The 18,284-nt window shown below is 39.4% G+C and overlaps 1 protein-coding gene across 4 annotated transcripts in view; it reads left to right on the forward strand.

The window, feature by feature from the left end:
* Nucleotides 1-18,284, forward strand: part of TENM1 (teneurin transmembrane protein 1) — an 803,989-nt gene that overhangs the window by 299,523 nt on the left and 486,182 nt on the right. The window lies entirely within an intron of this gene.

Below are 18,284 nucleotides of genomic sequence, written 5' to 3' on the forward strand. Positions count from 1 at the left end.
ACAGATTGGTTTTTCAGTCTTATCAATTATGTTACTTTGTTTCCCTGCTCCCAGTGTTCAATTGGGACATTTGAATCAGGCAAACAAAACATTCTTGTCTTCGCCATTTTCTAAAAACTTGCTTATTAAGGTATAATTAATATACAATAAAGTGTACATATTTATAGTGTGCAATTTGGCAAATTTTGACCCATGAAAACATCACCACATTCATCATAGTGAGCATATCGGTAACACCCCAAAGTTTCCTCTTGCCACTCTGTAATGCTTTTTCCTCTACCACTCCCAACCTACTCCACTACCAGGCAACCTGGGATCTGCTTTCTGTAGATTAGTTTGCATTTTCTAGAGTTTTACATAAATTGAAGCATATAGTATGTAGACTTTTTGACCCTTTAAAAAAATCCAGCATAGTCTGATATTTACCCATGTTTTTGTATGTATCGATAGTTCATTCCTTTTTATGGCTCAATAGTAGTCCATTGTATGGTTATATGAGAGTTTACAGTTATTCACCTGTTGATGGCTATTTGAGCTATTTCCAACTTCTGGCTATTACAAATAAAACTGTTGTTTATGTACAAGTCTTTGTATGGACACATGATTTCATTTCTCTTGGTTAGATTATATGATAGGTGTAAGTTTAACTTGATAACACATGAAGATCTAATTAGCCCTAGAGCAAATGTTGCACTCCACCCACCTAACAAGGCTTAATAGCAAGACCCAAAAGGATAAAACCGTTGCCAAGTCTAGACCACACACCAAAACAAAGTTCAATAATAGATATAGGAATGCAAAAAAAACCCTTTTTGCGTACTCTACTCAGCGCTCATGAATTATGAGGTTTTTCACTCTGGTTGAGAACAGGGACTGTTTGCAGTCCCGTTTCAGATTTGCAGCCCTGTTTCAGATTCAAAGTTGCTTCCTTTAATCCTTTCAGATGGTTCTTTCTCCAGTCTCAAGTGGTTTCCTCGCATCCACTTGCCGTTCCGGACTCCGGTGAACATCCAGGGGGACCCTCTGCAGACCTCTGGAATTTTCTTTCTCTGCAGCTCTCTCCTCTTTGGTACCCTGTACTGCCAACTCTAGCTGTCTTGGCTTTCCCAGACTACCAGGTCCGTCTCCACAACTCAGAGACTGCCTGTCTCCCCCTACAGTCTCCCTCCCCTGTGCTAAAGCCTGGAAACTCTTTGCAGGCAGTAAGCTGGCACACTCATAGGGCTCATCCCATTTGCTTCCCACATCTCAGGGATTACCGTCTTTTTTTTGCCCAATGTCTGAAAACCATTGTTTCATATATTCTGTCTGGTTTTTGTTGCTGCTGTTTCAGGCATGAGAAGAAATTTGGTCCCTGTCACACTGTCTTGACTGGAAGTGGAATTCTTCTCCAGAATTTAATGTTTTTCTCTAAACAGAATCCAAATTCAGAAGTCCCTGATGAGTATCCTAAAAGTTCTTTCTACAACTTTTGCCCATTTGGAAAGTTTCTTCTATCTCTGGGGAAAAAAAAAGACACATTCTCTGAGTTCATGAAAACAGAGTCTCTCAGAGGAGCCACCTATTTACTCCAGGACACTCTACAAATTTGCCAAGATAGTAATTTCTATCTGGTATATGGGATGGAACCAATGGGTAAGAAGAACAAAAGAAGTTTTGACTCAAGTCAGCTGAGAGATTGTCTTCTACCAAGGCTTTGTGGCTGGTTTGATCAAAGGCCTCCCAGTTCTATACCCTAGGGTATATTTTGAAGAATTTTAATAGGAATTAGTTTCCCAATTCTTTAAGCCAAAAAGAATAGTGAGGACAGCTTCCTTGGTGAGACTATCTCAGTCAGAAGATACAAGTACAGAGAACTTGTTCCCCATTAGTTTAATATTGCTATAAATTGGGTTTTTTCCCTAAATCCACAGCCAGCGTGTTGCTGTCTTTCTCTTTCTGCCACATTTGTGGAGCATCAGTCAAAATGTATAGCTAATTTACCAAAATAGCAATTTTTCAATTTGCAGTGGTAGGCATTGTTGTATGTTAAATAAAACCATCTCATATGTGTCAGAATTGGATTCAAGAATTTAACCCTTTCAAGAGTGGTTTCATATTAAGTACTGACTTTAAAACTTTGGTATTTTATGCTCACTCCTTGCCTTGAATTATTCTAAGGCTGGAAGGGATGGCAATACTACCATATATTTATATGTTCCTTCATAGATCATACAACACTTTGCAGAAATTATCTCATTTGATTTTGAGAGATACTAAAAAGTTCAGAAAACGCTAGGATCCGGAGGTCTGATTCAGGAGGTAATACAGATGATATACATATAGAGAAAAAAATGTAAAATCAGGCTTAAAGCCATGTAGTAAAGCATAGAAATGCTATAAGGAAGGATGAGATTATTGGGAGGAGGGAGAAGAAAGTCAGAGAATATTTTGTGAAGGTACTGACCCAAACTGGATATTAGGAATTAGATTGGTGAAAAATCAGAGGGCTGTATTCCTGGTGGTTGACACAACATGTCCAAAGATACCGAGGCACAAATAAATAGGTCGTCTTTGAAAGATGGTAACAGGAATCCCCTAATGGAGGAGAATGTAGTTTATTCAGTAGTTCTTTGTGGACAGTGACTCTGGTGCACAGTTCTACCTTGACATCTTTACTGAATCATCACAAAATAAATGCTTACAGATTAGGGCAGAATGTTATAGAAGTCACATTGTTTGCTTTTAGGAGTATGTGTTTGAAGCACTCTCAAGTGTTTTTAGTGGTCATCTAACTCTTTAGCTCACTGTTCTCACTTCTCTAGATGAAATTGTGCTGCAGATTAATGCAGTTTAACACACACACACATACACATACAAATACATACATTAAACAAACAGCTTCACATACTTTGTGAACATAATGAAAATATGGAAGTATACATGGAAGACCACAGTAGTCAATAAGGATTCAGGCTCCAAAGTGATATGAACAGCCAGAAAATTGGACCAGCACAGGTAAGAAATGAGAAATTTTTAGGGCCATTGAACATCATGCATTTTCAGTGTTCAGTAGCCCTGAAAATCTCTCATTTCACCAGGAAGTCTCAGTCTCATTTGAAATGTTGAAATAAAGAGAACATGCACAGGTTCTCATTGATCTAAATTTCTGCTGAAGTCCAGGACCTCCCACCATCTTTTCTAGTCCTTGATTCTTTTTCCAGACTCTTGTTATGAAGGCTGTAGAGTAGGCCTCACCTTTTTTTATTGTAGTGGTCACCGCTGTCTGAGTTAGCTTCAGAGCAAATTCTCCTGTCTTATGTGAGTACAGTCTAAGTTGGACCCTGCACTAAGATGAATATTAGTTCAAGGAAATAAATAGAAGTTGTTTATTCCCACATCAAATTGCCTTCCTTCTTAGATTGCTGAAGGATATTTTCATCTTTCTTTTTTTTTTTTTTTTGGCTTCATTGCTTTATTTCTTTTTTTCATCGGTGAACTTTGTTTTATTTTTTTTAACATCTTTATTGGAGTATAACTGTTTTACAGTGGTGCGTTTGTTTCTGCTTTACAACAAAGTGAATCAGTTATACATATACATATGTTCCCATATCTCTTCCCTGTTGCGTCTCCCTCCCTCCCACCCTCCCTATCCCACCCCTCTATGTGGTCACAAGGCACAGAGCTGATCTCCCTGTGCTATGCGGCTGCTTCCCTCTAGGTATCTATTTTACATTTGGTAGTGTATATATGTCCCTGCCACTCTCTCACTTCGTCACAGCTTACACTTCCCCCTCCCCATATCCTCAAGTCCATGCTCTAGTAGGTCTGTGTTTTATTCCCGTCCTACCACTAATCCCTTCATGACATTTTTTTTTCTTAGATTCCATATATATGTGTTAGCATACAGTATTTGCTCTTCTCCTTCTGACTTACTTCACTCTGTATGACAGACTCCAGGTCTACCCACCTCATTACAAATAACTCAGTTTCATTTCTTTTTATGGCTGAGTAATATTCCATTGTATATATGTGCCACATTTTCTTTATCCATTCATCTGTTGATGGACACTTAGGTTGCTTCCATCTCCTGGCTATTGTAAATAGAGCTGCAATGAACATTTTGGTACATGACTCTTTTTGAATTATGGTTTTCTCAGGGTATATGCCCAGTAGTGGGAATGCTGGGTAGTACGGTAGTTCCATTTGTAGTTTTTTAAAGAACCTCCATACTGTTCTCCATAGTGGCTATATCAATTTACATTCCCACCAGCAGTGCAAGAGTGTTCCCTTTTCTCTACACCCTCTCCAGCATTTATTGTTTCTAGAGTTTTTGATGATGGGCATTCTGTCCGGTGTGAGATGATATCTCATTGTAGTTTTGATTTGCATTTCTCTAATGATTAATGATGTTGAGCATTCTTTCATGTGTTTGTTGGCAATCTGTATATCTTCTTTGGAGAAATGTCTATTTAGGTCTTCTGACCATTTTTGGATTGGGTTGTTTGTTTTTTTGTTATTGAGCTGCATGAGTTGCTTATAAATTTTGGATATTAGTCCTTTGTCAGTTGCTTCATTTGCAAATATTTTCTACCATTCTGAGGGTTGTCCTTTGGTCTTGCTTATGGTATCCTTTGCTGTGCAAAAGCTTTTAAGTTTCCTTCGGTTCCACTTGTTTATTTTTGGTTTTATTTCCATTTCTCTAGAAGGTGGGTCAAAAAGGATCTTGCTGTGATTTATGTCATAGAGGGTTCTGCCTATGTTTTCCTTTAACAGTTTGATAGTGTCTTGCCTTACATGTAGGTCTTTAACCCATTTTGAGTTTATTTTTGTGTATGGTTTTAGGGACTGTTCTAATTTCATACTTTTACATGTAGCTGTCCAGTTTTCCCAGCACCACTTATTGAAGAGACTGTCTTTTCTCCATTGTATATCCTTGCCTCCTTTGTCATACATTAGTTGACCATATGTGCGTGGGTTTATCTCTGGGCTTTCTATCCTGTTCCATTGATCTATATTTCTGTTTTTGTGCCAGTACCATACTGTCTTGATTACTGCAGCTTTATAGTATAGTCTGAAGTCAGGGAGCCTGATTCCTCCAGCTCCATTTTTCGTTCTCAAGATTGCTTTGGCTATTCGGGGTCTTTTGTGTTTCCATACAAATTGTGAAATTTTTTGTTCTAGTTCTGTAAAAAATGCCAGTGGTAGTTTAATATGGATTGCATTGAATCTGTAGATTGCTTTGGGTAGTAGAGTCATTTTCACAATGTTGATTCTTCCAATCCAAGAACATGGTATATTTCTCCACCTACTTGTATCATCTTTAATTTCTTTCATCAGTGTCTTATAGTTTTCTGTATACAGGTCTTTTGTCTCCTTAGGTAGGTTTATTCCTAGATATTTTATTCTTTTTGTTGCAATAGTAAATGGGAGTGTTTTCTTAATTTCACTCTCAGATTTTTCATCATTAGTGTATAAGAATGCCAGAGATTTCTGTGCATTAATATTGTATCCTGCTACTTTACCAAGTTCATTGATTAGCTCTAGTAGTTTTCTGGTAGCATCCTTAGGATTCTCTATGGATAGTATCATGTCATCTGCAAACAGTGACAGCTTTACTTGTTCTTTTCCAATTTGGATTCCTTTTATTTCTTTTTCTTCTCTGATTGCTGTGGCTAGAACTTCCAAAACTATGTTGAATAAGAGTGGTGAGAGTGGGCAACCTTGTCTTGTTCCTGATCTTAGTGGAAATGGTTTCAGTTTTTCACCATTGAGAATGATGCTGGCTGTGGGTTTGTCCTATATGGCCTTTATTATGTTGAGGAAATTTCCCTCTATGCCTACTTTCTGCAGGATTTTTATCATAAATAGGTGTTGAATTTTGTCAAAAGCTTTCTCTGCATCTATTGAGATGATCATATGGTTTTTCTTCTTCAGTTTGTTGATATGGTGTATCATGTTGATTGATTTGCATATATTGAAGAATCCTTGCATTCCTGGGATAAACCCCACTTGATCATGGTGTATGATCCTTTTAATGTGCTGTTGGATTCTGTTTGCTAGTATTTTGTTGAGGACTTTTGCATCCATGTTCATCAGTGATATTTGCCTCTAGTTCTCTTTTTTGGTGACATCTTTGTCTGGTTTTGGTATCAACATGATGGTGGCCTCATAGAATTAATTTGGGAGTGTTCCTCCCTCTGCTATATTTTGGAAGAGTTTGAGAAGGATAGGTGTTAGCTCTTCTCTCAATGTTTGATAGAATTCACCTGTGAAGCCATCTGGTCCTGGGCTTTTGTTTGTTGGAAGATTTTTAATCACAGCTTCAATTTCAGTGCTTGTGATTGGTCTGTTCATATTTTCTATTTCTTCCTGGTTCAGTCTCGGCAGCTTGTGCATTTCTAATAATTTGTCCATTTCTTCCAGGTTGTCCATTTTATTGGCATACAGTTTCTTTTAGTAATCTCTAATAATCTTTTGTATTTCTGCAGCGTCAGTTGTTACGTCTCCTTTTTCATTTCTAATTCTATTGATTTGAGTCTTCTCCCGTTTTTTCTGGATGAGTCTGGCTAATGGTTTATCAATTTTATTTATCTTCTCAAGGAGCCAGCTTTTAGTTTTATTGATCTTTGCTATTGTTTCCTTCATTTCTTTTTCATTTATTTCTGATCTGATCTTTATGATTTCTTTCCTTCTGCTAAATTTGGGGTGTTTTTGTTCTTCTTTCTCTAATCGCTTTAGGTGCAAAGTCAGGTTGTTTATTCGAGATGTTTCCTGTTTCTTAAGGTAGGATTGTATTGCTATAAAATTCCCTCTTAGAACTACTTTTGCTGCATCCCATAGGCTTTGGGTCGTCGTGTCTCCATTGTCATTTGTTTCTAAGTATTTTTTGATTATCTCTTTGATTTCTTCACTAATCACTTCGTTATTAAGTAGTGTATTGTTTAGCCTCCATGTGTTTGTATTTTTTACAGATCTTTTCCTGTAATTGATATCGAGTCTCATAGCATTGTGGTTGGAGAAGATACTTGATACGATTTCAATTTTCTTAAATTTACCAAGGCTAGTTTTGTGAATCAATATATGATCTATCCTGGAGAATGTTCCATGAGCATTTGAGAAAAATGTGTATTCTGTTGTTTTGGGATGGAATGTCCTATAAATATAAATTAAGTCCATCTTGTGTAATGTATCATTTAAAGCTTGTGTTTCCTTATTTAGTTTCATTTTGGATGATCTGTCCATTGTTGAAAGTGGGGTGTTAAAGTCCCCTACTATGATTGTGTTACTGTCAATTTCCCCTTTTATGGCTGTTAGTATTTGCCTTATGTATTGAGGTGCTCCTATGTTGGGTGCATAAATATTTACAATTGTTATATCTTCTTCTTGGATCGATCCCTTGATCATTTTGTAGTGTCCTTCTTTGTCTCTTGTAATCGTCTTTATGTTAAAGTCTATTTTGTCTGATATGAGAATTGCTCCTCCAGCTTTCTTCTGATTTCCATTTGCATGGAATATCTTTTTCCATCCCCTCACTTTCAGTCTGTATGTGTCCCTAGGTCTGAAGTGGGTCCCTTGTAGACAGCATATATATGCGTCTTGTTTTTGCATCCATTCAGCCAGTCTGTGTCTTTTGGTGGGAGCATTTAATCCATTTACAGTTAAGGTAATTATCAATATGTATGTTCCTATTACCCTTTACTAAATTGTTTCAGGTTTGTTCTTGTAGGTCTTTTCCTTCTCTTGTGTTTGATGCATAGAGAAGTTCCTTTAGCATTTGTTGTAAAGCTCGTTTGGTGGTGCTGAACTCTCTCAGCTTTTGCTTGTCTGTAAAGGTTTTAATTTCTCCATCAAATCTGAATGAGATCCTTGCTGGGTAGAGTCATCTTGGTTGTAGGTTTTTTTCCTTCATCACTTTAAATATGTCCTGCCACTGCCTTCTGGCTTGTAGAGTTTCTGCTGAAAGATCAGATGTTCACCTTATGGGGATTCCCTTGTGTGTTATTTGTTGTTTTTCCCTTGCTGCTTTTAATATGTTTCCTTTGTATTTAATTTTTGATAGTTTGATTAATATGTGTCTTGGTGTGTTTCTCCTTGGATTTATCCTGTATGGGACTCTCTGTGCTTCCTGGACTTGATTGACTATTTCCTTTCCCATATGAGGGAAGTTTTCAACTCTAATCTCTTCAAATATTTTCTCAGTCCCTTTCTTTTTCTCATCTTCTTCTGGGACCCCTACAATTCGAATGTTGATGTGTTTAATGTTGTCCCAGAGGTCTCTGAGACTGACCTCAGTTCTTTTCATTCTTTTTTCTTTATTCTTCTCTGCAGTAGTTATTTCCATTATTTTATCTTCCAGGTCACTTATCCGTTCTTCTGCCTCAGTTATTCTGCTATTGATCCCATCTAGAGTATTTTTAATTTCATTTATTGTGTTGCTCATCGTTGCTTGCTTCCTCTTTATTTCTTCTAGGTCCTTGTTAAATGTTTCTTGCCATTTGTCTATTCTATTTCCAAGATTTTGGATCATCTTTACTATCATTATTCTGAATTCTTTTTCAGGTAGGCTTCCTATTTCCTCTTCATTTGTTAGGTCTGGTGTGTTTTTATCTTGCTCCTTCATCTGCTTTGTGTTTTTCTGTCTTCTAATCTTGCTTATCTTACTGTGTTTGGGGTCTCCTCTTTTTAAGGCTGCCAGTTCGTAGTTCCTGTTGTTTTTGGTGACTGTCCCCAGTGGATAAGGTTGGTTCAGTGGGTTGAGTAGGTTTCCTGGTTAGGGGGACTAGTGCCTATGTTCTGGTGGATGAGGCTGGATCTTGTCTTTCTGGTGGGCAGGTCCACGTCTGGTGGTGTGTTTTGGGATGTTAGTAGCCTTAATATGATTTTAGGCAGCGTCTCTGCTAATGGCTGGGGCTGTAGTCCTGTCTTGCTATTTGTTGGGCATAGGGTGTCCAGCACTGTACGTTGCTGGTCCTTGAATGAAGCTGGGTCTTGGTGTTGAGATGGAGATCTCTGGGAGATTTTTGCCGTTTGATATTGCATGGAGCTGGGAGGTCTCTTGTGGACCTGTGTCCTGAGGTTGGTTCTCCCACCTCAGAGACACAGCCCTGATGTCTGGTTGGAGCGCCAAGAGCCTTTAATCCACATGGCTCAAAATAAAAGGTAGAAAAAATAGAATGGAAAGAAAGAACGGAAGGAAGGAAGGAAGAAAGGTAGGGAGGAAGGAAGGAAGGAAGAAAGCAAGGAAGGAACGAAGGAAGAGAGGAAGAAAGGGTGGAAGGAAGGGAGGAAGAAAGGGAAGAAGGAAGGGAGGAAGAAAGGAAGGAAGGAAGGGAGGAAAGAAGGGAGGAAGGAAGGGAGGAAGGAAGGAAGGAAGGAATAAAGGAAGGGAGGGAGGAAGAAAGGAAGGGAAGGAGGAAGAAAGGAAGGAAGAAATGAAGGAAGGAAGGAAGAGACGAAGAAAGGAAAGAAGGAAGGGAGGAAGGAAGGGAGGAAAGAAGGAAGGAAGGAAGGGGGAAAGAAAGGAAGGAAGAAAGGAAGGAAGGAAGGAAGGAAGGGAGGAAAGAAGGAAAGAAGGGGGAAAGGAAGGAAGGAAGAAAGGAAGGAAGGAGGGAAGAAAGGAAGGAAGAAAGAATGGAAGAAGACAAAATGAAGTAGGATAAAATATAGTTATTAAAATAAAAAATAATTATTAAGAAGAAAAATTTTTTTTAAAGGGGTCGGTCAGAACCCCAGGACAAATGGTGAAAGCAAAGCTATACAGACAAAATCTCACACAGCAGCACACACATACACATTCACAAAAAGAAAAAAAGGGGAAAATAGTAATATACCTTGCTCCCAAAGTCCACCTCGTCAACTTGGGATATTTCGCTGTCAATTTAGGTTTTCCACAGATGCAGGGCACTTCAAGTTGATTGTGGATCTTTAATCCGCTGCTTCTGAGGCTGCTGGGAGAGACCTCCGCGTCTCCTCTTTGTTCGCACAGCTCCGGGGGTTCATCTTTGGACTTGGCCCCGCCTCTGCGTGTAGGTCGTCGGAGGGCGTCTGCTCTTCACTCAGACAGGACGAGGTTAAAGGAGCAGCTGATTCGTGGTCTCCGGCTCACTCAGGCCGGGGGAAAGGGAGGGGCACGTATGCGGGGCGAGCCTGCGGCGGCAGAGGCCGATGTGACGCTGAACCGGCCCGAGGCGCGCAGGCGCGCCGCGCGTTCTCCCGGGGAAGCTGTCCCGGGATCCGGGATCCCGGGACCCCGGCACTGGCGGGCTGCACGGGCTCCCAGGAGGGGAGGTGTGGAGAGTGACCTGTGCTCGCACACAGGCCTCTTGGTGGCGGCAGTAGCAGCTCTAGCGTCCCACACCCGTCTCTGGTGTCCTCGCCGACAGCCGCGGCTCGCGCCCGTTTCTGGAGCTCCTTTACGTGGTGTGCTTAATCCTGTCTCCTCGAGCCCCAGGAAGCAAAGAGGCAAGAAAAAGTCTCCTGTCTCTTCGGCAGCTCCGCGCCCGTTTCTGGAGGTACTTTACGCGGCGGTCTTAATCCCCTCTCCTCGCGCACCAGGAAGCAAAGAGGGAAGAAAAGGTCTCTTGCCTCTTCGGCAGCTCCAGACTTTTTCCCGGACTCCCTCCCAGCCAGCTGTGGCGCACTAACCCCTTCAGGCTGTGTTCATGCCGCCAACCCCGGTCCTCTCCCGGCATCCAACCGAAGCCCGAGCCTCAGCTCCCAGCCCCCGCCCGCCCCGGCGGGTGAGCAGACAAGCCACTCGGGCTGGTGAGTGCCGGTCGGCACCGATCCTCTGTGCGGGCATCTCTCCTCTTTGCCCTCCGCACCCCTGTGGCTGCGCTCGCCTCCGCGACTCCGAAGCTCCCCGCTCCGCCACCCACAGTCTCCGCCTGCGAAGGGGCTTCTAGTGTGTGGAAACCTTTCCTCCATGGCTCCCTCCCACTGGTGCAGGTTCCGTCCCTATTGTCTCTGTTTATTCTTTTTTCTTTTGCCCTACCCAGGTACGTGGGGAGTTTTCTTGCCTTTTGGGAGGTCCGAGGTCTTCTGCCAGCGTTCAGTGGGTGTTCTATAGGAGCAGTTCCACGTGTAGGTGTATTTCTGATGTATCTGTGAGGAGGAAGGTGATCTCCGCGTCTTACTCTTCCGCCATCTTCTCTAGTCCCCCCTCATCTCTTTCTAAATAAGATTGGAATCCCTTTTGATTTCTTCTAGGTTCCTATCTCATCTCCCTTTTGACTTTATGCTATAATTCTGTGTCCTCCTCTGGTTTGAGCCATTTTTACAGATTTGCAAATCAGTATACTTTTTTTAACTGTTTATTTTATATTGGAGTACAGTTGATTAACAGTGTTGTGTTAGTTTCAGGTGTACAACAAAGTGATTCAGTTATACATATACATGCATCTATTCTTTTTCAAATTCTTTTCCCGTTTAGGTTATTACAGAATATCGAGCAGAGTTCCCTGTGCTATACAGTACGTCCTTGTTGGTTATCCATTTTAAATATAGCAGTGTGTACAAATCACTGTACTTTTGAGAGAATCTTTTTTTTTTACATTAACGTAGTCTTTTAACTATGTTCTGGGATGGCTCCAGTTAGCCAATATCGGTCACAAAGGATGAATGTTTATACTTCGGGCTTTTAACTCTGCCAGATTTTTTGCCTTACTTTTCACTATGCTGACAGATGGGGAAATCTTGAAAATTAAATAAGGCAAAATTGGTAGGTCCTGAGTACCGAAATAATGGGTGCATTTGGAACAGTGAGGGGGGAGATTAGGTTTCAGGAAGCTTAGTTATTTAAGTCATCTGATATCCACAGGCTCCAGACTTGCATGTGGGAGCACTCCATCTCTCACTCTGGTGCCCCAGAAAAGGCTGATGAGCCCTGAGCAGAAAAACAAAGGTCAGGTCTGGGTGGTGTGCCTTTCATACTCTGTTGTCATTTGGACCTTTAAAAAGGCTCTCTGTGATACTTGCCAAAGGACATGACATGGTCCTGTTAACCACTCTGCTCAGTGCCTAGTACAGTACTGTGCATTTGATACAGCTTTTTCACATAGTAACAGAAGAGGAAATTAAATTGGGCTAATTTTCTAAGACTAGGAGAAATCAGAGAAGTCTATTTGTTTTGTTTTCTTGACTTGAAATGGAGTGGATGTTCAGCAGAGCTGTGTTTAAGTAAACTTAGATGAACTGATTTGACAATTTGATATCATTTCCCCTTCAAAGCCCCCAATCTGAGAAATATAAAATGGTACACAGTTGGGAAAATTATCTGCCTCCTGTCTAGTGTTGTTCCTCCCTTCCTTCCTCCTTCCCTCCCTCCATTCCTTCCTTCCTTTGTATTTCTTGCTTAAGACTGTAATAACTCATTGTATTTTTCCCTAGAGCCAGTAATGAATTATTAGTGGGGCTATAGTATTTTTTTAAATTAATTAATTTATTTATTTTAGTTTTGGCTGTGTTGGGTCTTCGTTTCTGTGCGAGGGCTTTCTCTAGTTGCGGCAAGCGGGGGCCACTCTTCGTCGCAGTGCGCGGGCCTCTCACTATCGTGGCCTCTCTTGTTGCGGAGCACAGGCTTCAGACGCTCAGGCTCAGTAGTTGTGGCTCACGGGCCCAGCTGCTCCGCGGCATGTGGGATCTTCCCAGACCAGGGCTCAAACCCGTGTCCCCTGCATTGGCAGGCGGATTCTCAACCACTGCGCCACCAGGGAAGCCCTGTAGTATTTTTAATTGTGTGGTTTTTTTATTCACTATGCCATAGAGTACAGTTTGTAATAGCCATGTTTATAAACTGATAATTACATGTTTGATGAGGAACTATTTATTAAGTAGACTTTTTACATGATATATTTTAGGTACTCTGTTTATTAATAATCTTGCAATTCACAATGGATACCTAGGCTGTATGAATACTTTAACATAGCAAGACTTGTAATCATGACACAAGATCTTATTTAGCTAATGTGACTGATTGTCTTTCACAGTAGAAGTATGAATAGCACTTGACTCATAAAACCACTATTTCTTTTCCCATTCCAATTTGAAAATATTAACCATTCCACATTTTGCCATAACAGGCTTAAGTTATCATTACAGAAATTTATAGAGGTCAAGGGAGGTCACTTAGAGATTTGTTTCTAGTTGGACCTGAACATTTTGCAAGTGAGAAAACTGAGGCTCCAAGATATTAAGTGACTTACCCCAAAACTGCATGGCTAATTAATAACAGCTGTCTTTGCATATAGTCTGTAAGGCTTGTTATGAATTACAGTAATTAAAGCTAACAATTTTATCCCCTCTCCCTCTTACTTATTTTGGAAATGGACTACACTCTTTGGAAGTTATATTCCAGGTCACTCAGGTCATGGCTAAGATCTACCATGCTTTTTGGCCTCCAGTTATTTATTTGGAGTGTGATGACTTAAAGCTCCATTTTCAGAGGAAGTGTGGATGGGTAGAATTTAAAGAAAAATAAAGTCTTGAGCTCATCAGAAACTCAGAAGTTCTAGAAAAATGCTGATATAAGTATTACTTTCCCTTTCAAGTTCTGATAAATGACTTCTCCAGGCTGAACACCTGAAGATCAATCCCTAGATTCAGAGAGAATATACAATAGTTCATTTGATTCAGCACTTCATAGAATTTTTTAAAATTATTAAATTATTAGCATTAATAGAGGCCTAAAGTGATCCTTCGTGCTGCCAATCCACTCAATCTAGTCACATGATTTCCAACTACAGAATGTTCTCTTAGCTTCTGAAAGCTGATCAGTGATCAGTTTCATCTTCAGTTTCCCCCCTAAAACTGGTTTTCGAAAAATGGTTTTCAATAATGTTCCTAGGAAAAAAGTGCTCCCTAGAGGATCAGTGAGAAATCATGAGTCACTTAACCTTGATTGCCTCTTGACTTATAAATAAGCAAAACAGAATTTTGACTACATTTTTTGTTCATATTACATGTGCTTTCTTCCACTAGGAGGAAAAAAGCAGGGCCTCCTTCTGGCTCAGAGACCCTTAGCTCCACCTATGAACACTAATGGATTCTCTAGTCTCCTCACTCTCTTACTATCTGGTGGGGTACAATCCACTAAAAAAACAATTATAGAGGTATAATTGAAGTACAATAAACTACACATACTCAAAGTGTACAATATGATAAACTTCGGTATGTATACACATGTGTAGCTATTGCCATAGTCAAGATAGCAGATATTTAGATCATCCCAAAGGTTTCCTTGTGCCCCTTTGTTCTCCATTTCTCCCTTATTGTCTTCCCCAGATAACCATTGATCTACTTTCTGTCACTATAGGTTGGTTTGCATTTTCTAGAACTTTATTTAAATGAAAACATGCATTACATACACATTCTGGTGGTCTTTTTTCACTCACTTATTTTGAGGTCCATGCATCTTGTTATATATCAATAGTTCATTTTTTTTGACTGAGTAGTATTCCATAGTGTGTATATACCACAGATGATTTATCATTTCAGCTATTCATAGACACTTGGGTTGTTTCTAATTTTTATCTGTTAATGAGTAAACCTGAACAACCTCGTACAGATTTTTGTGTGGACAGAAATTTTTATTTCTCCATGATAAATGACCAGAAGTGCCTTGCTCTCCTGTTGAATTTAGCTTTACCTTTTTAGGGAACTGCCAAACTGTTTTCCAAAGTGGTTGTACCATTTTACTTTCTTACCAGCAGTGTATGTAGTTGCTCCACACTTGGTGTGATCAGAATTTTTTAGCCGTTCTGGTACGTCTGTAGTTGTATCTCATTGTGGTTTTAGTTTGCACTTTCCTAATAAATAATGAGGTTGAGCATCTTTTCATTCACTTATTGGTCATTCCTGTATCTTTTTTTGTGAAGTATCTCTTCAAACCTTTTGCCCATTTAAAAAACTGGATTTCAACTCTTTATTAATTTGCTCAGATTTTGTCTCCTACAAGGCTGCAAAATAGGTTTTCTTTACAATAAGAATTAAATACATGTTTGTAAGGCCCACATACATCATTCACTTGGCAACATCTGTGTCTGTTTACTCCTGAAATGTAGTTTCTCATGTTTCCAGTCTATCCATTTAAATGGTAGATATTCTAAGATTGTACTTACATTTCTCTTGTGACTAGCTTTTTGGTAAGAATAGATCTATAGTAAATCCATTGAACTTTATCTTCTCTAGGGAATCTGTAGTATTTTAGGTAACAAGGTTATATGTGCAAGGCTAAAAACATCCACTTATGGTGCTTTGTAAGTGCTTTATAGAAAATGCATCCTGTGGGAATTTTGAACGCCACCAAGACATTTGTGTATTTAAGGAAATAATTTACAGTGGTAACATTGATTTCAAGAATGGGAAGCGAGGCTGTTCAATGAATAACAGTTACTGTAAATAAGTGAAACTTTTCCTTTTCTTTCTTTCCTTATTTATTTATTAATTTCTTTCTTTATCATTAAAAAATGAACAACTGATAACTTACTTGCATTGTTTCATTCAAAAGTTATTTATCGTCAAGGCAGTGTACTTTTATCTGACTGTATCTAAGAGAATGTGGGGTTTAGTCTTTGTATTCAAATCATAGTTCCAACAGAAATCTTATGTAATTTTTTATCATGTTACACCACATTTCCTTAGAAGGGAACACATCCATGTTCAAGTTTCTTTTTGAATGGGAAACAAATCTCTTTAACAAAGAGGGATTGTGCTTACATCCATCAGTGATCATTTTTAAAAACTTCTCTGTTATCTGAAATGACAGGTTAGCCATGTATTTATTTTTATGTGCTCATCCTTTTCCAATGAATGTCTTTACTATGACTCAGATGCTCATATTAAAATCTTTGGAAAGTCTCATCTCATATGCCATCGTATGAGTGAAAATAAATGAAAGTCTGTAAATTTATTTCCTAAATATTCCTAAAGTAAATTTAATTCACTAAAGTAAATTTAATTCCTAAAGTAAGCTTAATTCCTAAAGTAAATTTCCTAATTAGTGCCCTGAATCCATGGCAAGTACATGGGGGGTTGGGGGGGGGGCAGTTCACAGTAATTCAGTTCAAACACTTTCTTGCTTGTGTCTCCAAATAGAATTTGAGCTGTTGTTGAAAAATCTTTGGTAATGCCACAATAAGGTTGCTCTCTCACTTCTCCCCTTTTCCTGGCTCCCACTGATTTCAGAGAAATCTCTAGAGAAGCAGTTTTCAAAGTCCCTGGACAAATAGCGTAGGCCTTACCTGGGAACTTGTTAGAAATGCAGATCCTCTGGCCCTACTGCAGACCAGCTGAATCAGACACTGAAACTGTGGGTGTGGGGAGGGCAGGCCCAGCAGTCTGTGTTTTGACACGCCTTCCAGGTGATTCTGAAGCATGCCAAAGTTTGGGAACCACTGGTCTAGGGGAATGAAGGAAGTTGTGAATGCAGGCCTATATAAAATTCCTTTCCTACAGCTCCAAGCTGACAGGTTCATGATGAGGTTGCTGTAGCAACAGCTGCACAGTAGGACTGGATAATGAAACTTTGTGAAATTAAGAGGCATGAATATTAACCAATCCCATATTCTAGATCACTAAGATTTATATTGGGCAAAATGGATTTTTACTTTTAGCCTTATGTCAAGAAGCACAGTTTCATAAGGTTTTAGTTTGACAAGTGGAAACCATGCCATTTTTTAAATAATCACTCCTATAGAATTTAGACAATTTTGGTAGAAAAATAGAATTATTCTTAAAGACATTCATCACAGGACTTCCCTGGTGGCACAGTGGTTAAGAATCTGCCTGCCAATGCAGGGAACACGGGTCCTATCCCTGGTTCGGTAAGATCCCACATGCCACGGAGCAACGAAGCCCGTGCACCACAACTACTGAGCCTGCGCTCTAGAGCCCGCAAGCCACAACTGCTAAGCCCGCGTGCCACAACTGCTGAAGCCTGCGAGGCTAGAGCCCGTGCTCCACAACAAGAGAAGCCACTGCAATGAGAAGCCCGTGCACCACAATGAAGAGTAGCCCCCGCTCGCTGCAACTAGAGAAAGCCCGCACGCAGCAACGAAGACCCAATGTAGTCAAAAATAAATAAATAAAAGTAAATAAATTTATTAAAAAGAAAGACATTCATCACAGAAATCATAAGTAACATCCTCAACAGTGACGTATAACCCTGAAAGAATTTATAATTGACTTTTCATAATATAATATAGTAGCTTTATTTACCTGTAATACCTGTTTCACAGAACGCAGTGCTGGGTACCTAATGGCTGTTGAATAAGCATTAAGATTTAATTTGTTAAACCCTTGTTTGACAATTACATGTCACCAAAATTGCTATTTTAAAAAATATCTTTGTATTCTGTACTCTTCTTTCTAGTCTATGGTCAGTCTAAATTCTAGCACTTTCTGTATTCAAAGAATTAAATTCATTTTAGGGTTTGCATTTTATTGATATGTGCTAAGGATTAGATGCGCTCAGTTAAGCTTCTTCCTGGCCAAATGACATACACTGTCTCTGATGTCAGTCTGAGAAAATTCTATATAGTGTACAACATCCCCGGATTACCTTATCTAAGTATTACATGGACATTTCAGATGATATGTCTTGGCATGTGGTCATTTTTCATTAACTTATTAAGGTCTGTTAAAGCATCTTTTCCCCTTTTTTGACACCTTGCCATAATTGAATGCAAAATTGACTGTAAGACTGAATGAATGCCTGATATTCATGCAGTAAGTTGATGGGGCTTCCTTGGTGTCTAGCAGACACCATGCCCCGATGAGTGTTTTAGGAAAAGGGGCTCTGTTGCTATCTAACATTGGCTATGGACAAGTGACATCTACCCTGTGGACTTCATTTTCCTCAACTGGAAACAGAAGGGATTCATTACAGCATCTCTAAGATCTTAAACATTTTATGATTCTAAGACTTAGGGGAAATTGGGGGAGAGAATCCAAGCCTTGAAGCACTGCTGAGGTGCAATATACAATTGAAAGTTTTTTTATGTATTTCTTGAAAGAATGAATGAAACAGAATAATTAGCATAAAGTCAGCCTCATACTTCTTTGGAGACAATGGAAAATAGTGATGTTAAGTACTCTTAATTTTAGAGTTTAGAATAATGTGTTTTAGGAAAAATACTTTCCAAAAGTATACTTAAACTTAATGTTTTTTCCTCAGAGTTTTCACATTGAATTATTTATTCTTAACCCTAAGGTGTATTAAATACTTAGAAAAGCCAATAATTTTAATATTTTAAGCATAGGGGTGCTCTGCAGATCATATATATTCTTCCTAGAAGACAAATATC

Source organism: Kogia breviceps, chromosome X (genome assembly GCF_026419965.1).
Source record: "Kogia breviceps isolate mKogBre1 chromosome X, mKogBre1 haplotype 1, whole genome shotgun sequence".
In the NCBI taxonomy this organism is placed as follows: Eukaryota; Metazoa; Chordata; class Mammalia; order Artiodactyla; family Physeteridae; genus Kogia; species Kogia breviceps.